Source organism: Lichenostomus cassidix, chromosome 1, assembly GCF_008360975.1.
Source record: "Lichenostomus cassidix isolate B80296 chromosome 1, HeHo_3.0, whole genome shotgun sequence".
NCBI classification, from domain to species: Eukaryota; Metazoa; Chordata; class Aves; order Passeriformes; family Meliphagidae; genus Lichenostomus; species Lichenostomus cassidix.
The window spans coordinates 69176061-69203254 of NC_139479.1; the positions used below are offsets into that span (position 1 = coordinate 69176061).

Sequence of the window (27194 nt, forward strand, 5' to 3'; positions counted from 1 at the left end):
GCACAGAAGTTCCAACTGAACACAAGGAAGAACTTCTCTACTGTGCAGTGATCACACACTGTAACAGGCTGTCCAGAGAGGGTGTGGAGCCTCCCTCATTGGAGATACTCAAGAACCATCTGGACACAATCCTGTGCCATGTGCTCCAGGATGGCCCTGCTTGAGCAGGGAGGTTGGACCACATGCCTCACTGTGGTCCCTTCGAACCTGACCCATTATGTAAAATACACAAACTGCACACAAAAAAAAGGAAGCTTTAAAAGTTAATGTTTTATTTATAATTAAGGTATAAGACTGCCATGAGTATTGATGAAGTATGTTTTACTTTTATGCCTGAATTTAAAAAAGAAAGGGCAGACATCCAGCTGGATCCTGATGATCACTCCTGAGATCACAGTCTCTTGTAAACGTGAAGAAAGCAGCTTGAAATTAATTAGAGCACCTATCTCTAAAGAGCTAAAAAACCCAAAACCCAACTGATTATTTTCCCCTCCTCCAGTTCCACAATGGTTAGGTTCAGTTCAGAATTCTGCAACATATTTTGAAGTAAACTTTGCCATGAGTTTGCTTCAAAACATATAACAGAATTCTGAAGTGAACCTACTCTAAACTTGCCTCCCTCACAGCACTGCTGTTGCTGTTATACTGGTGATAAAATCTCCTGTGAAATGCAATTATTAGTTTAAAACCCATTGAGCTGATGAGATCCCACAATCCAGGAGGAATAGATTTTTTAACTACAGCTGTGACCAGCTGGCTGCTGAGCAGAAAAAGGACTGCTGTTGCTATCTCTGTGATGAGGCTCCAGTGGGCAATGCTGTGGTTGCTGGCACCCTTCCTGAGGCTGAGTATCACATCAAACGGAGCAAAACCTGTTGTGACTGGAGACCAGGTTTTTAATGGACTGATAGGGTAACTGTAGGCACAAACACATTGACTCCAACTCCCAAAATCTGTATTTTAAAGTTACCTATGATTATACGGATCTTCCACACACCTCACCAAATTATGTAACAAACCCATCAATACTTACATTGCTCTTAACTACATTTTAAAATAATCAATGTAATCTACATAGACTACAAGCACATACGGAAAAAAATCAAGCCATTAGAGACTAATCTACACACAGTTCAAGAAGCAATTTAACTACATCAGTTAAATTTAGAAACTGATTTATTTAATCATTGCACAGGCAACCAAGATTTAAACCTCATCTTCAAGCAGATCCCTGTGCACTAGCTGCATAATTCAGAAGGAAGTTATTATGATGCCAATCACAGAAAAGTTCAGAGAAGAGGCCAATGACTGCATTTATTTGCAGAAATGAAAATTTCCTAGTCTCAGACAGTGATAACAAAGAATACTTCTATATGTGATGAGCGTGCTAAGGCTCTCACAGTGCAGACGCCAGTTTTAATACACGAAGAAATTTGTTAACATCAAACCCATTTTGCCAGGCTGCAATTTAATTCAACTCCAGGCAGTCAAGTCCAAAATGTAAATAAGTGCATACTGAAAAGAGTTTAACCCCAGACAGGAGAAAGTTAAGCTCAAAACATTCGGCCTCTCTGAACATCAAAATCAGACAGAAAACAAGAAAAGCTCATAGAAATACATGTACCTCAAGATAAACTGTGATCACTTCTCTATCATGTTTTAAGTTAGTCTCTCCCAAAACCAGTTCCACTTCATTTTGGCTTTACCGTCTGTAATGCAAGAATTCTGGGATACTTCTGCCCCTCTCACAGGTCTTCTTCCACCCCCATGAGACCATTGAGAAAACATTGTCCCACTACTCCCCCCATCCACTTCTCTACAATTACAGATCTACAGATTTTGGCTGGTCAAGTAGTCCAAAAACCTTCCAACATTCTCCAGAGACTATTTCTCTCCTGCCCAATATACTTTTCAAACTTACTCTGCCCTATTCTGAAAAGCTTCTTTCCTTCAGGAAATTATTTTTAATAGTTTGTTTTAAATCACAGATTTAAGTTACTAAGTAATTCTATAATTTAGCAGCCATGAAGGTTAAAGGACACAGGTTACATGACTGAAGAGTCAGATAGTACAGGCAAAAGTCTTGGCATACAAATTCGGTTTAACCCTGACTAAAAATACCCAAGTTGCTTTCCCAATAAAAATATTTCTAAAGACTGGAAGAGTATTATCCACACAGCAATCACAAACAATTTTCACATCTTTTTCCAAAACATGTAACTGAATACAAAACATTTTTATCTGCCAAACTAAGTGTAAAGGTATATTTCTTAGAATTGCTTGTACGCGATGACAAAAGAATTCCAACAGCTGGGGCTGGAAAGCATCAGGGGCTATTTTCAAGCCCTGCATCTGGTATTTCACTCCTGATTACATGCTCTCTAACTTTCTTTGTGGAAGACACTTTTGTATTGTAGTATTGTAGGTTTGTAACAGAAGCTTAGAAAAGATAGTGCTCACAAAAGATACTCACACAGGATGGTATTTTAAGCAATCAGCAACTTTTACAAATGTTTAGTATAGTATTTTTATCAACCTGACAACTTTTGGGGGCATTTATATTAGCAAAACACAGCAGGAAGTCCAGAGAAGCAAAACAAGGCACAACTATAATCCAAGTGACAAAATTAGTAACTTAATTTCAAATTCAAATGTCTTACGCCAGAACAGGTGAATTAAGCTGTTTAAACTTTTTTATATGACTTGTAAGTGAAATTCTTTTAATAGAAATTTAAAAAGAAAAAAAATTACATTTCTGTAGAAATCAACAATTATTTTAAGTACAAGTTTCTCATTTTATTGATCAGGTAATTCCCAAATTGTATGTCCAATTAGAATTGTGATACATGAATGATCAATGTTCAACCAAAAATTAGATTGTTTACCAGAATTAGGTTTTAATTTTTTTAAAAAAATTCCAAGGCTGATTATTCTCAAGTATGTTCAGCATTGTCTTTATACACATTTCAGTTACATTAAACTCCAGGCTAGTTAAACACTAGACACTTCAATTAAACTCTGTGTAAAAGCTGGGCTTAAACTTCCACTCTCACACTTCTGTGGGTACTACATTGCTTCCTGACTCCTTCATTCCTCCAAACAGTTTCCTACTTGAAATTGTGAATGCATGCATTTTCCAGAATTCTTCTTTTTCCTAACTTAAAGTGCAATCTCTTTCAGAACAGACATGCTGGTAAGAATCTTGAGTATCATCAAGCATATACTCGGAACTCAACACTGAAATAAGCATAAGTGAATTTCAGCTGAGGGGAAAAGCGTGGCAAAGGATCATAGCCAGATCCTTTATAGGGTTATAGACAGAATCAGCTCTAGGACAGAGGAGAACAGGATCCTAAACAACAGTCTCCTAAAGCACTGCTGCATACTTGTTTTTCATACTTGTCTCTCTTACAAGTAGCTAATACTACTTTTAACCTCAGGCTCTCAGAAGGAAGAACAATGAATCTGTTCTTCAGCTTCTTCCCCTGCTCAAAAGTTCTCTTTCCCACTGCAGAAGCCAACAAGCTGCAGCTCCCTGGAAATATCCACATACACACACTTACCAGCTTTACTTATTGTAACAAAATTGTCTGGATTTTGGCAGTAGTCCTTCGTTAGCACCACCCACAGTGTGTCCCACTCTGTCACACTGTGAGGGAAGTGCTACTCTTCCACCAGCACAACAGATAGTCCTCATCTAAAGGTCCCTGGTGTTGAGTGTGGCAGCTGAAACAGATTGGGGGCAGGGGAATATTTCCCCACACAGCTAGTTTAATATCAATAAATATAAATCTTTTATTATCCGTTGCACTTTGAGGTAAACAAACATTCAACCTCAGCAGATTTAGTTTAAATCTCTTAGACAATACATCAACAAAGTACAGATTATACAGGGTAAAAGTAATTAACAGATGCAAATTTATAAATCCAGTATTTCATGAACAACCATAAATAAAGTAAATTTATTTTGGTTTTCTACAAAAGAAGGTTAGTATTTAAATGCTTCTAGTCTCCTGGGTTAGTAATGCTTTTGACATTTGTTTCAGGGCCTAATACAGCATACCTTCAACATCACAAAAATATAAACCTCCTTCCCAACACTAACTCAAAACCTTCTGGACAAGTTTCCAAAATTCATCACTGGTCTTCAGTTCAAGGGACTTATCACAGTCTTTAATGCTATTTGTAATTGATTCACACAAATGCAAAGTAAGTGACAAGGAATGCTCAGTAAGAGCTCTCTTGAACAACTTACCATTTAAAAAGGAGTACAGAATATCTGTTCTGTTGACACGTTTGAGAAGACAGCTGTTCTCTAACTTCCTAGCACACTCAGGTGGCTTTTCCTGCAAACAAAGACAAATTTAGCTTAGTCTTCAGTAACAGAATAATTAAAAATATGCATTAAAAATGGGTTTTGGTTCAGTGATCAGCTAAAAAAAAAAAAAACCTCAGTAAAATATGCATGAGTAGAATCCAGACAGTTTTAACTGTTTTGTGCTAAATATTTCATGTTACAGCTTAGTTTAAGGTAAGAAAATTGCTTGTGTTATTTTATAATCAATTTTTAAATAGAAGTATCTGCAGAGAAAGTAACATTTACCCCCATGAAAACAATGGGGATCGAAAAATGATATAAAGCCTACAGTAAAGCACAATAAAACACCATATTTAAGTCCCTCAGATTCGTCACAGCAAATTAAATGTTAATAAACACAAACCCACTAAAACAAGAGTAAAAAAAGCAATGATAATCTCTCACAAAAATTAAGTATTGAGATGCTCCCATGAAAATATTACAGTTCCTAGCATCAAGAGAACATTCTGACTTCTAGATTAACATTTAGTCATAAACTAATTTTTTATAAATTAAGGGGTTTTGTGGTAAGATATAAATGCTCTTTTTGCAAGAACTGTACAAAAATTATCTCTAAGACAGACCACAAGTTTATTGGAGGCTAATACTACTACCATATTTTTAAAGAGTGCTACTATGCATTTTTTTGCCTAAATATTTCAGAGAATTAAAATTTACAAGAGGAAAAAAAACTTCTTTATCTGAAGGACAAAATTACAAACCAGGATTTGTAAGAAAGACAAAGCATCTGTAAGAGCAAGACACTGTTAAAGTCACCACACAGATTTCTCAAAGGCAAGACAGCAGCACCCTGCTTGCTCACTGTCACCACCTGCCTTCCTCACTTTCCTTCATCCTCCCTTAGAATAACAGAGCTTTGTTGTGTCCAAACCTTGATTCCAGTAAGCACTGGTGCAGTAACCACCTATATCAAATAAAATATTGTCCTCTAGTTAATTTGCTAGCAAAATCTACGCGTTCATCACTGTCTTGGTCCTCATTTAAATGTTTGCATGCTTAGAGAAAATACTGTTTGGAAGAGACATATTATAAAAGGCTCACACACATATCATTCATTCATGTTCTCATTATCAAGATAAGTGTACTACATGGGGAAAGTGCCTCCAAACACAGCTTACAAACCCAACTAAGTTATGTCAGACAGGATCCTATTACCCAAAGTTAACATGAGATGGACATGGACCTGCTGATGAGATTCCAGGAGGAATTCTGGAGGGGCTGGAGCACTTTGTCCTATGAACACAGGAGCCTGGAGGAGAGAAGGTTCCAGGGAGACTTTACAGCACCTTCCAGTACCGAGACCAACAAGAGACCTGGAGATGGACTTTTCACAAAGGCATGTAATGAAAAGACAAGGGGGAATGGCTTTAAAAGAGGATAAGTTTAGGTTATATATTATAAAGAAATTCTTTACTGTTAGAGTGGTGAGACACTGGAACAGGTTACTCAGAGAAGTTATGGAAGTGTTCAAGGCCTGATTGGATAGCACTTTGAGCGGCCTGGTCTAGTGGAAAGTGTTCTGCCCATGGCAATGGGATTGGAAGTAGATGTTCTTTAAGATTCTTTCCAACTCAGGCTATTTTGTGATTCTATAAGCAACTTCAACAAATGATTTAAGTATGCTTGTGGTTCAGGAAATAGTAAATCTGCTTTAGAGCAAATAGTACTCCATTAAAAACACTACAGAACAGACATCACAGAGCACTTGTAATACAAGGTGACTGGAACTTATATAGGTCTTAAACCCCCCAGTACTACCAGCGTGGCTGAGAATGTATTTACACATTACATTATCCTCAGCAGCAAAAGCACCTTATGAAGTTCTCAGTTCCCCACATTGGCACCACACGCTGCAGTTTACCACGTCCATCATTCACATCTACACAACCTCTGTAGTGCTGCACTACATGAACAGGATGCCTGAATCCATCCTGTGCTGAAAGAACTCCTCACTCAGATAATATATGACCTATTTGGGGATGGAAAGAAAGCTGAGAATTGCCACATAGCGAGGATGAGACTCAGCTTTCACAGTGAAATAAAATCAAATAAACTATCTTGACATATATTTTGGTATAAATCCTTAAAAGGGGAAAAAATTTTTAAAAAAAATAAAAATCAAGACATGGTCAATGTCAAGCAGTTTTAGAGTTTTTTTCTGTAGTCAGGTTTTTGGGGTTTTTTAAGTTGAATATTGAAAAAGACCCAGGATAAGCCAGAGGAGAAACGCTGGACTCTTTAACTCTGTGTTCTGCATTTAAGATGAATGGCTATGATGAAAACACAACACGAGATACAGAAAGGAAAATAAGTTTTGGTACACCACTAACACTCCAGCAATACCTATCTACTGCCACAACTGTGAAAACCACACACATTCCCTTTATAATGGATTCTTTCTTTCCCATGAAATCCCCAAGAGGAAAAAAAAACCCAACAAAAGCCATTATAAAAAGATTCTTACTCATTACCAAGAACATCACTGACTCCTCTGCAAAGTGCCCCATTTGATGCATTCACAGACTAAATTACAGAAAGTACTAAACAGTTTCAACAGGATAAGAATTTAGACATGCAGAATGTGTAGCACTGACTTCTGGTTAAGAAACTTATATCCAGTTGAATTTTGTTTAAAATTGACATTTTAAAGCTTTCTAAACAGAACTAGAAATGACGATATTGTAGGCAAGCAATCTGAAGCACAAGCTATATGGCACACATAGGATTACTTCCAAAATCCACAGGAAAAAACCCATAAAGGATTTAATGCAAGACATAACTTTTACCCAGATTGAGGATTAAAAGTATCCAAATGGCAGGTCATCATGAAAATGGCAAGAAAAGGATTTTATTTTGAAGTCTGCTTTCGGGGGGGGGTGGGGGTGTTAAAACATGCTTTCATATATGGAGATCCAAAGCTTACCACTATAGTTTGAATTCTAGTACTGCTTTACCAGTGCATACACACAAAAAAGGAAGTAGTTTAAATCCTCAATACTGGTTTGCCTTGTTAACTTCCTGATTGTTTCAATCTTAAAAGCATGAAACTCAATCTTGAAAACTACTGTAACTCTGCAACACACATTTCAAAAACCCAGACAGGCTCTGAAGTGTTCAAAGAGTAGAACTGCACATCAGTTAGTGGTTAGGTCCCCCTTGATCTTAAGTACTTCTACAGTGGGATGGGGGCTTTTCTGTTAAAGAGCCATACAATCAATTACTTAAAACTAAGGGGCCTCTCAGTAGCCCATCCTAAGCAGCTTTCATGAGATTGATCAAGAAAACTCAAAAGTTTATCTTGAAACTAGACTTGATCCATATCCCAGTCTTAAATTTGGGCACAGAACAGGAGCAGCATAAAGACACGGCAGCTCATGTTTTCCAGGTGGTGTTTAATTAAAGATTCACTTGCTGTTGTCTAGTCCACAGTCTTGAGTCTCCACAGCATCCAGAAATGCAGAATTAGTTGGGATAAACACTGTACTTGGAACGTGGAGAGCAATCTGCTCTTTGACAAGCCCCCAAGGGACAATTAGCCACTCTGCATCTTCTTGAGAACCACTCTGATGGTCAGACTTAGTCACAGCACCCAACGTGTCCTTTGCCACCAATTCCTTTCAAGGAACAAACAAGTTCAAGCTCTTGAAGTTTTCCTTTAGAGCTCAGGCAAATAAATTAAAAATACCTAACCTGTGTGGAGTACCTGGTATCTCTTTTATTCCTTTTTTACTCATGGGATTATGGTCCAAATATTCACACAACTTGACTGACTAAAGCAGCCCTTCAGTACTGGACAGAGGAAAGCCATCTAAACATCAGGCTTGCAAAATCCTAAACATCCTGTGGAATTTATCTGAGGTTAAACACTTGATCTTCAGAGATTTTGCAATCTACAAAAGCCAGCCCATTGAGCCTATGAGCCAGCCAGTAACAGCAGTGGTTTGTCAGACATTCTTGGCTGGTAAGAAGCATGACCATCCCCACATCTATCACCTCTTTAGTACCACAACAGCTAGAGGTTTGCTCAGGACTACACTCCCTTCTTAATGGTCAGCAGTTACTCTTTACTGCAAATGAAGCCAAACAAAGATTATACCACAAATTACTAGTGCCAACCACAGCAGACAGGAAGTAGCTCTCTTATCTTTGATCCAAAAAGAAAGGGTTCTTCCACCACCGGGAAAGAAAGAAGACCAACTCCTCTGACAAGGAACAGATTTCAGATGGGATATCAATATCAAAATGTTTTCAAACACTTGAAATGGTTTGCTGGCAGCATTCACCATCCCTAGATCTTCACAGGTAATAATCCTGATACCACAGTACAAGTCTTTCATGTACTATCAGCCTGCTCCTTCTCCCAATACAGCCCTGCACTCTTCTCCGTAAGTTCAGTGTACACATCTTTACGGAATAGCAAAGAGCTTCCTCCTAGCTCCATTCCCAGCCTTTAGAGATGCCTCCCTAATACTTCACAAAAGGAATGCTGATGGCTTTAGTGGAGTGGATCACCACTCACGTAACAACATTAAAAATGGGTCATCCTCAGCAGAGAGCATCTCTGTAAGTTCAGTTATTTCCCACCCAGCATTACATAGCACAGTTTTTCAGTTACTAATATTTAAGAATATGTTTCTTAAAATAGAAAGATCCCTTGAATTCTACTTTATGGAGCATTCACCCTCACTTCTTGTTGTTAGCAGACACTGCTAAAAAGCATGAACATCTAGAGAGATGCTTTGTGTAAGTATTCCAGACAGAAAACCTGTGGGTTCATTAAGGGGATTAGTCAAAGGCTAGATGATGGGAAAGACTTTCAAGTTAAATGCTTCGTTTTAATACCTGAGTTTGGTAACAAAAGCAATACAAAAATATTGTCAGATAATTAACAGCTGACATTCAAAGCAAATACCAGATTTCACCTTGTGCTGGACAAAACTTAAGATTTTCTTCACACATACTTCTCCATAAATAGTAGATGGTCATGCAGCTTGTATGCTACAGTTTTGTAACATTAGAGAGAAGTGGCAGAGTAAGGGAAGCATGAATCAGCACAGGTCACACAACCCTGCTGAAAAGCATCAGCCAACAATATCATATATATATACACACACCCCCATAAACCACTAAAATGAGACACCTCAAGATTGATAAATGAAATCCAGTAAGCTTCAGAATGTGCGGGGGGGGAAAAAAGAAATTAAACAGAACTTACATAATTTTTAAAAGGGGGAAAATGCCACATCTATAAAGAAGTGCAACAGGGAAGGAGACAGCACCAAGGTCCTACTAAATGATTCAGCACTGCCATAGCTGACAGCCAGCTTCAATTCCATGGAATCAGAATTATGCAGATGGTCACAGCCTGGATCAAGTAAGCAGCTGCTCTCTCTAGCACACACCATTCAGGGCCAAGACATATTTTTACATCTGGATCTAGCTGAAAGCAACCACTCACATGACTCCATGGCTAATTCCCCTATAGGTTGGTGGTGAAAGAAACAAAAAAATGTAAGAGCACTCAGATTTAATGCTTGGAGAATAGAGGGCACACCCTTCACCCCAGCTGACAGAATGATGCCTTGTGGTATAGAGCTGGGGACATGGAAAAAATTTCATCTTCCCTGTTATTATGTCCTCCTAAGAGGCCACATCCTTTATTAAAAAACCCAACTGAGATATGAAGCTTGCTCCCATTGGGAACTGCTTTATGATCCCTTAAATGGCTTTTTAAAGTATATAAATAGCAAGAGGTCTAAAAAAAACACTGGACTTGTTGGAGGTGATTAAGTGACTACTAGGGGTAAATTAAAAACAATGGTATTCCGAGCTTTTTTTCATAGAATTACAGAACGGTTTAGATTAGAAATTACTGTAATGACCATCTTGCTCCAACTCCCTTGCCATGGGCAGGGACACCTTCCACTAGACCAGGCTGCTCAGTCACATCCAACCTGGCCTTGAACACTTCCAGGGATGGGGAGACCACACAACACCTCTGAGCAACTTGTTCCAGTGCCTCACCACCTACTGAGTAAAGAATTTCTGCCAATCTACCCTCTTCCAGTATAAAGCCATTACTTCTTGTCATGTCACAAAAAGTCTTCTCTTCCCCAGGCTGAACAGCCCCAGCTCTCTGAGCTTGTCTTCACAGGAGATGTGCTATAACCCTCTGATTATTATCATGGTCTTCCTCTGGACTTGCTCCAACATGTCCACATCCTTCTTAGATTGGGAGCCTCAGAGCTGAGTGCAGCTGGATGCAGGAAACTACAGACCAGCTCATGCAGCCTCAGTTCTTGGAAAAATTATGGACAAAAAGATTGTACTGGGTAATGCCAAAAGGCATTTAAAGAATAATGCAATTATCAGGCACAGTCAATATGGGTTCACAAAAGGAAAGTCATAACTAATAAACGAATTTGATAAACTTTTCTGCTAAGTTCACACATCTAGTGGATGAAGGGAATGCAGTAGATGCAGTTTTTCTGGATTTTTAGGAAGGCATCCTTCTGGACAAGCTGGTTCAGCTGCAGGATGAGTGGGTCCATGGTGTGCTGGGTGAAGGACTGGCTGAAGGGCAGAGCTCAAAGGGTTGTAGTGAATGAGGCTACATCCTGAGCTGGTGACCAGTCCCCAGCGGTGCTCCTCAAGGATCCGTTCCAGGGTCAGTCCTGTTCCAGCACTTATCAACGATCAGGATGTAGGAGTTCAGTGCACCATTACTGGTGAACCTGGAGTTTGCTGGTGATACCAAACTGGGAGGTACTTTTAGCTTTCTTGAGGAACAGGGGGCTTTGCAGAAGGATCTACATAGATTGGAACATTGGGCTTTGATTTATAGCATGAAATTTAACAAGTCCAAATGCTTGATTCTGCACCCAGGATGAATGAATGCCAGGCACAAGAGAAAACTGGGGGAGGAATGGATGGAAAGCAGCCCTGCAGAGAAGGATCTGGTGTTCCTAGTGTGCAGCAGCTCAATCTGAGTCAGCAGTGATGCCTGGCAGGCAGGAGGGCAAACCCTGTCCCAGGGTGCATCAAACAGCATCACTGGCTGGGCAAAAGAAGGGATTGTCCTGCTGCATTCAGCGCTGCTGCAGCCTCACCTCGAGTATCTCCTGGAGTTCTGGGCCACACAGCTTAAGAAGGTTGTGGAAGTGCTTGAATGTGTCCAGAGCAGCTTAACAAAGCTGGAGAAGGGGCTGGGAGGAAAAGTCCTGTGATGAGTGGCTGAGAACTTGGGGTTTGTCTAGCTTGAAGAAACAGAGGTTGAGCAGCTACCTTATTGCTCTCCACAGCTTCCTGAGAAAGGGATGTGGAGAGGGAGGTGCTGAGCTCTTCTCCCAGGCACCCCAGGGACAGGATACATGGGAATGGTTCAAACCTGTTCCAGGGGAGGCTCAGGCTGGACAGCAGGAAGTGTTTCCTTACCAAGGGGGGAGGGTTTGGGTGTCACACAATCAAGCAGGCTTCCCAGAGAGGTGGTTTATGCCTCAGTCCTTGACAGTGTTTAAGAGACATTTGAACAATGTCCTTAACAACAGGCTTTAGTTTTGGCCATCCCTGAAGCAGTCAGGCAGTTGGACTGGATGATGGCTGTAGGTCTCTTCCAACAGAAATTTTCTACTCTCATAAACAGCTCTCTCCCATATGCACATACTTAGGTATGCATATAGCTAATACTGTAGTTAAGTTCTCAGTACTTATAAAGCTTTGTGTATCTACAGATACAGATCCCTCTATATACATAAACTCAGTATGTTTTATCACTAGGACACAGAGTGGAAGATATTTGTGAAAAGTGTGGAGTTTCCCCCCAATTTTAAAGACTCAAAAAGCATTTAAATTGTTTTTTAACAGACAGAAGTATCATACAGATTAATCACTAAAGAGCCACCATTTATAAAATTAAAACTCAATGGAATTAAACAGTTAGTGACTCCTTACAGCTGACCTATGGGGTTCAGTCAAGGACATTATTATGTAAAGAAATAAGGAGGGTAAGTAGAGAGAGAAATTAAAGCATTTTAACAGGTGAAACTTACGTATTGAATCATTCCATTTTACACCCCAGCTGGAAAGCTGCTCTTGAAAGAGACTGGCATACTCTAGTATTAACTACACGGTTCAGGTCTATCCCATTTTCTCTAGGGTTTTTTCCCCCCTCCCTCCTCCTGTTTTTAAAGGGCCAGATGAGACAGGTAGTTTTGTTTGTTTCTTTTGGGTTTCTTTTGTTATTAACATTTTTATTTATAAGCCAGTTAAACTGAAGCAGTTTTGCATGGATCTGTGACCTCAAATCTCACTCAATGTAGAGGAGCTTAGCAGTTTAGGAAGATCAAACAAATCACCAGAAATAGAGAAGTATATGAAATAAAGTCCACTTTTTCTTTTGAAAAGAAGGTTGAAGGTCTTTCTTTTGAAAAGAAGGTCTTAAAACCATCATGCCTGCTGTTACCATGAGATTTTTATGGTTTTAATTAAGACCTGTTTTCATAAAAGGGAATTTTAAAACACTTTTTAATATGGGTAATGAAAAGTATCAACTTCGTTATCCTAATTACATAACCCATACAGGTTATCTACTGCTTTACCATCAGATTCAACACCATGCAGTTGATGCTAAATGAAGAGACTAGTTTCACCTGTTCCCATTAAACATTCCCACAAACTCAATAAATCCTATTTTTCAGATTATTTCACTATGACATTCACAGCCATTTTAAGTATTTTCTACTGTGGGGAAGAAGAAGAGGCAGTCAGCTGCCACAAATGCAGCATCTTAGAAAGTCATTTCCATTAACAGATTTAGAAACAGTAACAAAGATATGATCTGACCACAAAGAAAACCTAAAATACTTAATCCATAACTACAACATACACATCTCAAATTTCTCCATAATAATATGACTGCAGGTAAATTATCCTATTCTGGATTGGTGTCTTGTCTGCATCCCTTCCTCAGTCTTCCAACAACTAGAAAATACCCATTTCAACTTCGCCTTCCTCTACTGAACATTTTGAAAACTATAAATAATTTAGATTTCCAGTAATTAATTACAGATTTACATCATGTAAGATGCAAAATATCTTGACTTTGGGGGGGAAAAAAAGCATTAAATGTGGCAACTGGCTGCTGAAAGGCATGGGCTGCCAATTAACATGCAGGATTTTTTTTTCATTTGAAGAGCAGCTATTCTGTTTAACCCTATGTAGGCAGGAGTGGAGGCACAGGATGTATCACAGGAAAGAAGGTATGCCACATCCCAGGGCAATGCCATGCCTGCCCAGGCAGCAGCTGACAGCTCCAGAGCAACGTGTGGCTTACATTCAGAAATGGAAGCAACCAGATATTTTGGTTATTACTGACCACTTCGCTCTGGGATGGAAGAAAGAGAGAAGAGACAGCAGGAAACCTGGCACAGTTGCAAATCCACATCTTCCCACCTCCATATAAAAAAAGCAGAAACCACACAATGCTTTGAAGAGTAACAGGTCCTCTTCCCAGAGGGCAGGGCCAGAGCTGCACAGCTGTGACACATGGCTTCCTCTTGCCCTCTTCATTTAACAGCTGCTTGGTGCTGGCAAAAGAGCAGGAGAGGAATAAAATACAACCAAACAAGGAGGCTTGATTAAAACTACTGATATTCAGTGGATTAAGCTTTTGTTCAAAGAGCACCAGCACATGCACTGCAGATGTGTTGGAAGTTGCAAATAAAGCCTCACCAGATCCAGAATTTGATGCCTTTACTCTTCTACCACACCCAACCTTGGTTTGAAATGCTCATGTAGCTCTTCAGACGTGACCTCTACAGCCAACAAGTGGTGAGGTGGTATAAGCACCACAATCATCTGAGCTGACCATTTAGATTATTACAGGTTATGAAACCCACAGCACACTCTGCATCAAGTACAATGAACTAACACAGATCATCCAAGGTGGAACCTTGTTTATTTGGAGGTCTTGCTGTTGTTTGGGGTTTGTTTTTTTTCAAAGCCTCCTTTATGAATTTCCACTTAAAACTATCATCTGATCCCAAATAATACAGTTTTTCTTTCTGCACAGTGCAGATGCATACTGGCTTTATTTTAGAAAATCTTGTTGCAGATTACCATGGGAATCACACCTTTTTTTTTTAAAGAGGTGAGTGTCCCCAACACTTTCAAGATCCTATGTTTTCACAACTACCTCATTTTCAAGTATAACAACAGTATAGAGATACTTTGCTCTTGAGAAAGGCCTTTATTTAGGAGTGGCCTATTACCAAGTTAACATCCAAAAACTATATTCTGCAACAAAACTACTACTTATGGGCCAGCTGTTCCATAGGTCACGTTCTCTTATATTCAAAATCACCAAAAGTTGTTTCAAGCCCAAAGAAAAGCACTCTGCTCAAGCTTCCCACTTCGGCAAAATTTGTTCTTCTGTTAACACCGAATAAGAATCTGATTTAAATCAGCAAGTCCTAATACTTTGAACAAGAAAAGAGGATGAACACCTCATTATACACCTTCAGAAATGAGCAAAAAAAGTATGGAAGGCATATTTTAGAGAACACCACTAATATAATGCAAATTAACTAATCCACAGTGGAATTCAATTATTTCTACAGTCTTATCTTCCTACAGTTACATTTATTTTAGTATTTTGTTCAAAGTGGATTTAGAAGTCTCAAAAATACACTTGTGACAAAAGAACCCTTGTCCTTCAAGCTTTGTATTTCAGACAAGCTTTTGTTTGAAAGTTTCCTCCATATTTTAGCTCTAAAGTATCAGGCTGAACATCTTAAAGAGAATACAACTCTCAGTAACCCTCAATTAAATTCACTGGTTTAATTGCTCTAGATTCAACACCCATACTTCCCACACCCACAGTTAAATCTCCCTGATGTTTCCCACTCAGTGCTAAAGCATGGGATTTTTCTCCTTTCTTAGCCTGTCCCTGCAACTCAATGAACATAGACAAACTTCTTTGAGTAACCCAGACTGCTCTATGCTCTGTTTGTTGTTCTGTGATGAGGCACGAAGAAAGTTATCTTTGACCAACAAATCAAAGCTGTTCACTATTTAGACTGCCACTCCTTAAGTTCACAAAACCTAATTCAGTGTATTTTCTAATGCTTCATATTCAAAAGCATTAACAGCCATAATTCCACCAAGATGAATAATAGTGGGGATACAGTTTTAGAGTCACAGGTCTTACAGTTAACATCACCATTACCAAAAGTATAAAATGAAGCTGCATTTTTTTTGTACCTGAACCTCAACATTTAAGTTTGCCTGAAAAAACTTTAATGTTACAGGCTGCCTGTGTGCTTCTCTAACTTCCTCAGCTAACTTGGCAGAGAAAAACTCTTTCCAAACTCAGATTAGCATTTAGCAGCTTCGGGGCTAACTGTGCTTGTTGTTTCAACCTTGACAACCAACTGTAGGGACACAGTATTGTATTTAAGCTTCCAGAAGCATTTAACATTTGATTCTGCTGAAAATACAGTTCCACTATATGTTTTGAAAATAAAATCACTTTTTCCTCTTTTAGAAATCCATGATGATGCCAAACATATGCTTGTTTTCCAAACAACAACTGTTTAAAAGAAAGAAAACTCTTTCTGATGTTCCTGCCAAAAACAACATTCTGTGGCTTAAAGAAATTTGATAGTAAGCAGTTTGCTCAGTGAAGGGAAAAAGGATTTATATTTGGCAAGGATTTTACACTTCATGTCTTGCATCTACTTCCCTCCATTTTAAATTTCTTCAGGGATGCATGTGGCACTGGGAAGGGCTTTTGTTGTGGTTTGTTGGCTTTTGGTTTTTTTTATGTCTCCAACTATTTCACTCTCTAAAAATAAGGCATCTGTGGGTTTTACTAGAAATGACACAAAGCAGAAGTTCATCATAACATTTTGTTGTTTTTTTTTTTTTTTTTAACAGGGAACACTAGGATATAGAAGACAATTTTGAAGGGAAGTAAAAGACTTCAGAAAAGAGTGCATCAGCGAGAGTTTGCAGCAAGAGGAAGTGGAACAGAAAATGCAAATGAGGAAGTAGCATACAAAGCATTAACAGCTTCATTTTAAAGCATGGAACAGGGAGAGAAAGCAATGGATTTGGGGTTTCAGCAGTTGCCACAGGCAGCAATAATATTACCAATAAAGGTAGTTATTTCACTGCTGCCTCAATAGTTTCAGATTAAAACTCAAAATGGCTAAGAGAAACATGAAAATTCAACTATATACTACATAGAATTTATTCTGCACATTTCAGAAAACCAGAATTTTAAGATGCAATCTGCTACAATATTTGACTCTGTCCTTCACTAATAACTCACAGAAATAGTAACTGGATCAATTTACTAAGTAACATAAAACAGTCCATTTCAAGCAGCTAAGACAACATTAAGTTCTGAAATTTTCCCCAACAGTGGAGTATTACCTGCCTCTCCCCAGCTTTTGCAAATAGAGTTCTAAATCCCATTGAACAGAACTGTGCCATCACCCTCCAATATGTAGAAATTACTTAAGATTGCTAAACCTGCTCAGCTTCAAGCCAACTAGTCAGACAATGCTTCAGCCAGCTGAGTGACCAGGCATGGCAGCAAGCTGCAGATCCATGCAAGCTTCAAGGCCCTCAGAATTGTTAGCACAGCAACCATAACAACGCTTTGCAAAGCACACACCTTCTTCAGAAGGATGGTAAGTAGTTTACAAAAAAGATCAGAATCCCAATGATGTTACAAAAGTATCTCAGATGCAGCTATTTCAGGATAATAGAAATTCTTAAGGTTAAAAATGTAACCAATTACTAGTTCAGCAACATGGCAGTTTCTCTTGTCATTACCAGTGCAAATCCAGCACAGAAATTCTGCAACAAGACATGAAGATCAGTCTTTACAGAATTAATGGCCTGAGCTACAACGAGGCATAGCTCCCAATGTTCACTGTGTGCTTGGGTGGAGCTACCCACCCTGAATCAAAGAACACCTGAAATTTCAGGATAGTCTACAAGAGCATGAGCAGTGCTTGATGATAGAGGCAAATGTTACAATAGCTACACTTCGTGTGAGGGCTGTGAGATTATACCTCGGTGCACTCACAGACACTCCTCTGCAAGGCATTTGTACCTCCTCATTTCAGCATTCAGCTGTATCACACTTACCATGCCCAAGCTTTACAACTCTTTACTTCCTATAAACACACAGTGATAGCTACAGTGGAGATGTCCAAGACCTGAAGAAGGGAAAGCTTCAAGAGAAGCAAGCTGACCAAGCAGAAGGAGACAGGATCTCCTCCATCAAGGAAAAAAAAAAAAAGACGCTGTGAAATACTAGTTCCTGGCTCCTTCTGCCAAAAGAAGGGCAGATAGAAAGCACATGGCTAGCATATCTGCTTGTCTAGCAATCTAAACACCCTTCTCCTACTATTCAGTTAAATAACCTGAAACTGTAACCAAACCATTTGTTCCAATACATCCTCTTCAACTATGACTTAAGACCTAACTGCAGACCCACTCCAACTCGAGTTGGCATGCAGAGGTTAAAAGAAGCTTCAATATTCCATTTGCGAAAAACATTGATACAAGAGTGTCTTCAAATTCAGCATGAAATCAAAGGCTTCAGTTGAAGTGATGTATTCTTGTCCATGTTTGCAGCTGTTTAAGCTTTCAAAGCAACAGTCAAGCTTTAAAAAGAGAACCACTACTTTCCCAGGAAATAACTCTGCAGTAAACCTGTGCTGATATAAGTTCCAGAGAATTTCAACATTCTGTAGAATACTCATCAGCAAGATCTAACTGCTGCAGAAAAAGCCAAAAAGCCACATTTCCTCTAAAGCCTCCCTTCTAATTCACAAGTTCAAACTTCACTTATTCATTCACACGTAATGAGGCAGAAGAACTTCTCAAAGAAGTGTTTCCAAAGGCCGTTTGAAGTTTCAAAATAAAACAAGCTTTGCAGGCCTTGTCTTCTAGCACATTAGTCCCCACAGCTGCCTATTGCTCTGTTAGGACAAAACCAAGTCCATAGCAGATAAATGGTTTTCCTTGGCATCACTTGATACTGACCTTTTCAATGACAGGATTTCAAAACAAACATCGAGAAATCAATTCCAACATTCACTGGATACTATTAACATGTTTTGATGCATTATGCATCACCCATTACATACACAAGCTCTCCAACTATTACTTGTTACGAGCAAAGTGGTTTGTCAATGTGAAGATGCCCAAGAAATCTGGGATCCATCAGCTGAAGTACTGAATGACACTCAATTTTTCTGCTTCTAAAACATATACTTGAAAATATAAATTAGTAAATCAGTTCAAGTATGCAAGTGATACAAATATAATGAATATACAAAACTGAAGTATTTAATAAATCTGGCACACAATGTTCTACACTCAACAGAAACACATGCTGTCCCCTATCACTGAATTTGGCTACCAAATCTCTGTTAGAATAAAGAGATTATATTTGTTAGCAACGATAGGAAGGAGCTCCAAGAATCTTTAAAGAGCAACTAAAATTCTACTGAACTGAGAGGTCCACAAAAAAAAAAAAAAATCCCCATACATTCTGGGTCATTTCTAGACCCAGAAAACACCATCAGTTCAATGTAAGAATATTCCAGTATGTGAAAGGAAAAACTAATTCACAATGTGCTGAAATTCCAGACACCTATAAATCCTTAACACAAATAAAAACCAGCAAATCCAACAAATATTTACTGTACTTAGAAGCCTTCAAAAAAATTCTCCAGCTACCTTGCCTGCCAAAAGAAAAGAAACCAAAGATAAGCTCCAAGTTTGCAGCTTAAATCAGTACAAAGGCTACCATTTTGATCTCCAGCTGTTTGCACAAACAAATTTCTTAATTTCTTCCCAGATGTTTTATTTCCTCTTGTGGCAGAAAAAATTACATCTATCAGTAGCTAAAAATATTTCAGTTATTTGAATTTTCAAAAGAGGGGTGGAAAACAACCGTGCCTTTCCAGTTAAGAAAACAGCCCAATCCAACACCTCAACAGCTTTTACCAATGGTTTGCTTAGATCTAAATAATAGTTAAACGTGAAGGAAAACAGTTGGTTAAAATTGAACAAATAACTAGTGTACTTGAGGTTATTTTCATTATTACCTCTAAAGGCAGACTAAGTTCTCAGGAGAGAATGTGAGTGCTGTAGCAGTTCTGCTACAGAGCTAAGGCTCAAGGTGCCTGGATTTAATTCTCAGTCAAGACACTAATTCTTCTTAGATTACAGGTATTCTGTATGTGAGTCTTCCATATGGAGAAGTTAATAGTCACCTTCTACCTCCACCTTTTCTTTTCAGAGAATAAGCAGTGACAGCTTGCAACTTATCATACTCCTTGTACAGGGAAGCTTCTGAAGGCAAAGTACAGTTATATCCTACACTGGAAGACATTTGTAATCTGATCCTATCAATGATCTCCATAGACTAAATGGCTTTAAGATTAGAGAACTAAAAAATTAGCCTTACAAAACCAATTGCTCCCCATCAGTACTGTGTATTAACGTATTTCGTCTATTGAGATAATTAACAAAACTTAGTATCATAACCCACTGGACACATACAGCCTGGTCAGTAACTTACACTAGTAGTGTAATTCATGTGATAACACTGCCTGTAGCTCAGGATCCTATGCAAGTAAAAATAAAACAAAAACAAGTCACAAGCAATGACCACAACTTGCCCAAAAGTTTTCACTGGAGCCATACATGAACCAGGAAGTAACAACACATTGCATTTGAATTGAAAAATCCAAGAAGGGTTCTATTACACAACCTGTATCAGATTCAAGTGCAGTTACAAGACAATATTAAGTGCACATCATCTAAGGACAGGCCTGCAAGAGCAGGCTGAAATTAACTGCGACAATTTTTTTGCTCCTTCCACACAGAAAGCAGTCAGGAGAACTCTGGAAGGCAGTGCTCTGGGACTGCTCAAAAGAACAAAGCGTATACGAAGATGTGACTGTCCATGCAGGAAGTTTAATCAAAAAAGAAAGACTTGCAAAGGCGTGAAATTTAATTCACTGTGCAGGTGACACTAATGCAGTGACTGAAACACTCAGCTACCATCAGCTCTTCTGGAATTCTTCACCAAAGTATCTGCTCTGGTTTGGTTAGGTTTTCAGAAACCCTGTCCTTCTCATCACTGTATAAGACAGTTCAAATACTCTCTCATCTGTCAGATGATGGCTTTTCTTTCTCTTTCCTCCATACAGGAATATTGCCCACAGACTGTGTTATTCTTGTTTCAAAAAAATAAGTGCTCTGTACCTTCTCACTGGAGAATAAACTAAATAAACCTGAGCTAAAGTAGGCACACCAAAGAGTAGCTGATGTGCAAGGAGTTTATATTGCTACTCCTAAAATCATAATCCTTTGAGACATGTTGCACAGACAAGGCATATACTGAAAAACAAAACAGGTTTATGCTGTTATTAACTATGAAATGTCACATGTGTTGTACCGTAAAAACCAAACATGAAGCCTCAATAACTTGTTCCTGCTATGAAAATACCTTTTTAAAGCACAAGCAATTCTACTTCTGACATGTAAAATCATTTTTAATACTTCCATGGACAAATGGAAAGATTAACAAAGACTATTCAATTTCCATAACTATTCAGTACAATCAAGACTATTGTTTCAGTATCTGATTAAAAAAATGTTTTCTATTTTCTCTTTATTTGAGGAAAATAGCCATGGAAAACGAGAAGAGGACTGGCTCAATTATATATTATTTCATGTACAACAAAACTTCTGTGTTCACTGCCTAATAACTCCATTCATACTGCCACTAGCTATATAAACACAAAACTAATCTTCCAGCAAGGGACAGAAAAAGTTTGCTTTGCACAACTCATCTCCAAAATTCAGCTGGAAACAAATCAAGTTTCCACATCATTTAAGGGAAACATAGTATGGTCCTGGTCTCAAATGAATAGCTGCAGATAAAACATCCTAATTCTGACTAAGAATGACTTAGGGCCTGTGGGCAGATAGCTGTCCTTCCATCTTAGCGTATTTTCTTCTGATGAGAACTTGAAGGCAAAAAGCTGTGGCATAACAACTAACAAAGCTCAGTTCCATGGCTCCAACACAGGATTTAACCCCGAATCCTTTAATTCTGCAAGCACTGTAACCTGTAACTTTAACATATTTCCAGCTTAGAGCACTGCTCTAACATATTTATTTCATAGCATGTCCGCCTCCATGTGTTAGAGGCCACATAACTTAGCATCTGAACTACAGATCACTGTGGTGTGGGACAGGAGACTGGAGGATAAGAATTGCAGCCTTATTCCATTACTTCATTCCTTTCTTCAAGTACACTCACTATTAGTTTATGGAAAACACTGTATCAGCCAAAGTCAAAACAACAGGCTGTCTCCTATAAATGCAGTATTTTTTATTCCCTATGAAAAGCTTTAAAAAGAAGGGGGGGGGGGGGGAAAGGCCTGTCTTGGTTGATAGGCAAGACAAAACAACCTCCTCACCCCCAGATTTAAAGTTTCTTAAAGTTCCTGGCTGCTTTCATAATTTGGCTCTATCTTTTTTTAATAGGAATACTGTCTCCTCACTCCCTGTAGTTTACCAAAGGGGCACAAAGAACTACAGCTAGACAGCTTTTTCCTATTCCTGCACAAACAGCACACACACTAAACCATTTGTGCTCTGAAGTGTTTTCTATCAAGGAATCTCACAAGTGTATCCAATAACCCATCACTCAAGCACTGGCCCCACTTCACAGATTACTGCTCAACCTCAAACTATCAGCTCTTCTGTTATCTGCAGCGATTGCTGAACTGTATCAGAAAAAAAGGAGAATAAACAAAGCATTTCTTAACTGCTTTTAGGTCAGTGTTAGACATTCAGCAGCTGAGATAAATCCCTGTCTTCACACGCCTGCACTCACTCAGACTCCCAGCTGCTTCTCAGCGACACATTCACTTAAGAACCAAGTCGAAAAAAACAATTAACCCACCAAAAAAAAGCCAAATCGCGGTGGGGCGGGGAAAGGTTTCAAAGTTCCCGAGCTGTCAAGGACTCGCAGCGCCCTTCAAAGCCAAAGACGATTATTGGCAAGCACTTGAAGAGCGCTGGCCATGGGCAAGCCGTGCCGGTGCCCCGCCGCGGGGCCGCTCGGGGGGCAGCAAGAGCGGGGACAGAGCTCCGGGCGGGAGGCTCCGGCCATGGGCGCCGTGCTCGCTGCCGCTGCCCGCACGGAGCGCTCCGGGGAGCAGGGGGAGCAGCTCGGGGGCCTGTCCCCGACCCCGCGCAGGGAGGGCTCCGGAGCCTCCACCCGAGCGCGGCGGGGGAAAGGGAACGCGCCCCGCGGCTCCGGGGACCGGCGAGGGGCCGAGGCCGGCGGGAGCACTCGGAACAAAGATGAGGCGAGAGGGCCCGAAGACGGGCAGCTCAGCCCGGGCCAGCGGAGCACAGCCAGCAGCTCCAGAGCCACCCACCGGCGCCCCCGCCGCGGCCGGGAGGAGAAAGGGGCTCCCGCAGGGCAGCGCCGGGATTATCCCCGAGGGCTGCAGACCGCTAAAGAGCGGCTGCTCCCCTTCCGCGCTCCTCCCAGGCGGGGAAAGGACCCCCTGAGCGCCGCCGCCCGCCCTCCCCGCACGGTGGCTGCGGGGGCTGGAGCGGAGCCCCGCACCCACCTGGCACCGCGCTCCGTCCCATCCCGCTCCAGCCGCCGCCGATCCCCGCTCCGGCCGCCGCCGCCTTCGCGGGCTAAGCCGCCGCCGCCCCGCCCCTCAGCCTCGGCCCCGCCCCCTCACCGCCCCTATGGCCCGTGCGGGAGGGGCGGGGCGAGCCCGGCCAATGGGGAGCAGGGCCCTGCGGCGCGGATCGCTGATCGGCGTGGGGAGTGACCAATGAGAGCGCTGGAAGGGCGGGGAGAGCTGTCAATCAGCGGCCGCTACCTGGGGCTGGCGAGCGGCCGTGCGCAGGGAGGGCAGTTCTCTCCCTCCATCCTTTCCTCTCCCTCCTTCCTCCATCCCTCCCTTCATCCTTTCGTCTCTCTGCTGAGAGACGCCGCTTCGACCCCTGCCAGCGCCGGCCTGGCTCCCGCCTGGCCCCGTGCGGCCGCCCAAGCCCCCAGGAATGGGGGCTGCCCTGGGGCTCCCAGGCGGCCCCCGAGCCCCCCGTGCCCCTCGGGAACAGCCGCCTCTTCCTTCCCCCGCTGCCCGAGCCACCCCTTCCCCGCCCGGCCCCGGCTGTGGGACAGCGGTGCCCAGTCCCTCGCAGCCCCCGGGGCCATCTGGCGTCTCCCTCCACGTCGCTCGTGGGGTCTGTGCTGCCACCCCCCACCTCCCCGGCCCCTCTTGTGCCCGCGAGAGGCCTCTGCGGCGCTTCTGCCCTCAATCCTGACTGCCACAGGCGCACCCACCCGTCCCCCCTGCCCTTTCCTTGCCCTTGCGACCCAATTCCTGCTGAATCCGGCTCCCGGTCATCCGGGCCCCCAGGAGATGCATGTTTATGCAGACGGGCTCTCGCTCGCTGGCGGGGCCATGGCCCCGCTGGGCAGGTGCACTGCGAGGGCTGCAGCTGCCGACCCAGCCCGACAATGTGCCCTTTCCCGCTTTGCCTGAGTTGCCGTGCTTTGTGGTTATCCCCGGAGCGGGGCTTTTGTTGCGCGCCTCAAAGCCTTTAGGAAAAAAGTAGGTGGGAAATGAATCAGACTTCGGAGGGGCAGGGTGGGTAGAACAATGGCCAAATGGATTTTACCGGCCGGGGGGCTTCAATAGCTGATGATGACTAACTCAGTTCACCCAAAACCTGCATGCTCATGAAGATGACGACCAGCTGCTCTGCTCAGTTCAGCAGGCTGTCCAGATCGATAGAGTCTCTGCTTGGCCTTTGTATGGGACAGAGAGGTCGGGAACTCCCCCACGATCACGACTGGGAATGATGCTCTACAGAAGAGGACCAGGCAGTAGCCCACTGCGATGATGGGCAGCCAATCCAACCTTATCCATGCAGGCTCAGGCTGCTCCACTGCAGACACTTGGACCCCAAGGTACGGTGAGGCACTCGTGTCTCGGGCTATGGAAAGCTGAAGGGGCAGCCACTGCCTCAGGAATATTGAATAAATACTATCTAGTCAATAAAAATAATCACAGCTGAAAGCAGAGTTTTTTAAACACCGTCTCCAGCAACCAAAAGTTTACTGGACTCAAACCCAGTTGTACCATTTCAGTTACCCCACATCTTGCCTTACAGCAAAGTTGCAGGTTCACAAACTCCTCCTTTTCACAAGAAAACCAATATGCAGCATTGCTATAATTTTCAGGAAAATTATTTATATTTTAGATAGTGGTATCAGTTGTGGTAAGAAGCTATAGCTGAGAGCCATTGCTGTAATCACTCCAGGTTACATAGCAAAAAGCAGCAAGCCAGCTTTGAACTGCAGATGGTGACAGTTTTATGGTCGCTAGCAAAGCAAACAGAAAATAAGTCATTAAGTAACATAACCCTAAAAGAAGAAAGCAGCAGGCTTTTTACCCAGCAAAAGGGCTTAGTGGGACAAAAATCCTAAGTGCAAAAAAGTCCCAAGGTTTTGAGAAAAATCTGTTCTCTATCCAAAAAAGAGTATTTTCCCTAAAACACATATGCAGCAAGTGGAAACTCTTCAGAGACTGTAAAATAAAATGGAGAGTGACTTGCTATTGTTAAAATACAGCTGCATTCATGCTCATTCAGTGGTCCTTTTTTCATGCTGAAAATGGGATCTTGAGGTTTGAAAAATATTAATTTCAAACAGACCTATCTCTACCAGTACTTTTCTTCTGCTCAATACAAGTGAGTAGACTGTGTGATGCAAGGTATTAATTAACATTTATTTCGTTCCAGCTGCTTCCCAGTCTCCTGGATTACTTCTTAGCTTTCATTTTTCTCCTCTGTATTCATGACATTTTTAGTGGCATTTCTAATAACATCTAGATCTTGTAAAAAAGGAACTCAAGCACAGCTTTATTACTGCTGCTTTGACCTTGCCTTTGAATTTGCAAATAAGGCAAATATGCCGGACAACTTGTGTTGAATCTGTATTGAGTTTTCATTAAGAGAAAAAGAAAGGTGGTTAAATTAAATGCAAAGAATAATTGAATCAGCATTTGCATGAACCAGTATTATTTTTAAGTTAAATCATGCTTCAGAAAAGCCCTCTGAAGGCAGTAAATAGATGTTTAGACTGGCACACTAAGAGATTTTCAGGATTGATCTTCTATTCATTTCACTTGAAGGAAGAATCAGACTTCACAGGGTAATGAAAAGGGAGGGTTATTGGAGACTGACACCAAGATGAGTTAGTGGAAGTGAGCACGGCGTTTTTCTTAATGTCTGCTTATAATATCACTGGTTTAGATCAAATTTATAAGGAACTCCTTTTCTTGAATAGTTAATTTCACAAAAAAAAAAAGATACAGCGTAAGAAGAAACAATATTTTGAAAGCCTGTTACACTGCTTGTTGCTTCCTGCTGAAGAGTATATTTCATGATATGAGAACCTTTTTGTCTTTCAGGAAACACAAAATTGCTGAATAATGTTAAAATAAATAGTGTTGCGCAAATGACTTACAACGCCACCAGTAATCATTACAGCATCTCTGATTATTAATGGTACATTGATAGGCCCCTGCAGAGTTTCTTGCTGAATCAGCTTTTGAAATAAATTGCTTTCCCTCCATCCGCAGCCGCACCCCAGAGAAAGGGGAACTATGTCTTGACTGAAGTAATTGATTTAGGATAGCCAGCAGATACAGACATTGCACAACCTAAGATGTCTATGAATCACTACATCTCTCTTAATGGAGTTTATTTTCCTTTGTCACTAAACTTTTTAGCCTTGATAAGGCTGCATGTGTAATTCTCATGCTGTTCATGTTTCCATTGTTATTGATATTACCATATGACTCATATTTTTCAGGACTATTTATTTCCTGAGACTATTAATTATTTTGCTTTTTCTTTATTGTTTTCCCTCTGCTATCCCTGGATGGCTGGAATACTGGAAGACTAACAAAGAATATGAAACCAAGATGCAAGTAGATCCTCAAAGGAAACATTCAATATAAGTTCAAAGAGTCACTGTGTAATCAATCTTGAGGGAAAAAAAAGCAGGGAAGCAAGAACAAAAGGAAGCCTAATAACTTTTCAAGACAGCTACTTTCATCAACTAAACAGGAGTTGTAATTCTGCCGATTAATAGTAAGGTCCATTAACTGTAAGTCATAAAAACTATTTGCTATGCAAAGCACTCGTTTTTCCTTGCTGGCCATGACATTTTGGGAGGGCAGTGTAGCAGGATATCCTATGAAGCAAGGACTGGTGATCTACAGTGGGAGTGAACAGAGTCTCTTAATGGTTTTACAGCGTTGCCAGTTGAACAAGCTCCCTTTATAAAAACAAACACATTAAAGACATGATTCCAAGTTCCCTGAGAGATTAAAAAATTATATGCAGAAAGCTGTAGTCAGTAGTTCACTATGGATTTAGTGTGGTGCAGGGCACAGTTAGGACTGATGGGATGAAACTAAAAATCAAGGACCAGGGTGAATATCTAGCGAAAATGGAAGGGGGAAGGGGGGGAAGGGGAGGGGAGAGGAAGGGAGGGGAGGTCACAAGGATAGCTGGGTTTCTGCAAACAGGACAGTGTAAAAGGTTTTAAAGAGTAGTCTTCCATCAGCAAAGTATGAGCTAATTTTTTCTTCTCGTAGCTGGATTCACTATAGCTTTTTACAAATCCAGCAGTCCTTTCCTGAACTTCTGTGCCTCTTTGTATTATGGC

General features: G+C 40.9%; 1 protein-coding gene and 1 long non-coding RNA gene across 3 annotated transcripts in view; one reads left to right on the plus strand and one right to left on the minus strand.

The window, feature by feature from the left end:
• The window catches only part of WASF3 (WASP family member 3), a 65336-nt gene extending 42169 nt beyond the window's left edge, over positions 1-23167 (minus strand). For both annotated transcript variants that reach the window (XM_085062579.1, XM_085062569.1), the window contains exons 1-2: positions 23065-23167; positions 4256-4346 (exon numbers count right to left, since the gene is read on the minus strand). The gene's annotated coding sequence lies outside the window, so the exon portion shown is untranslated. The remainder of the gene's footprint in view (positions 1-4255; positions 4347-23064) is intronic.
• Positions 23168-23452: 285 nt separating this feature from the next.
• On the plus strand, positions 23453-26977 carry LOC146444857 (uncharacterized). The gene is made up of 3 exons (XR_014852674.1): positions 23453-24066; positions 24201-24425; positions 26422-26977. It is a non-coding gene; the product is annotated as an uncharacterized LOC146444857 (long non-coding RNA).
• Positions 26978-27194: the final 217 nt, after the last annotated feature.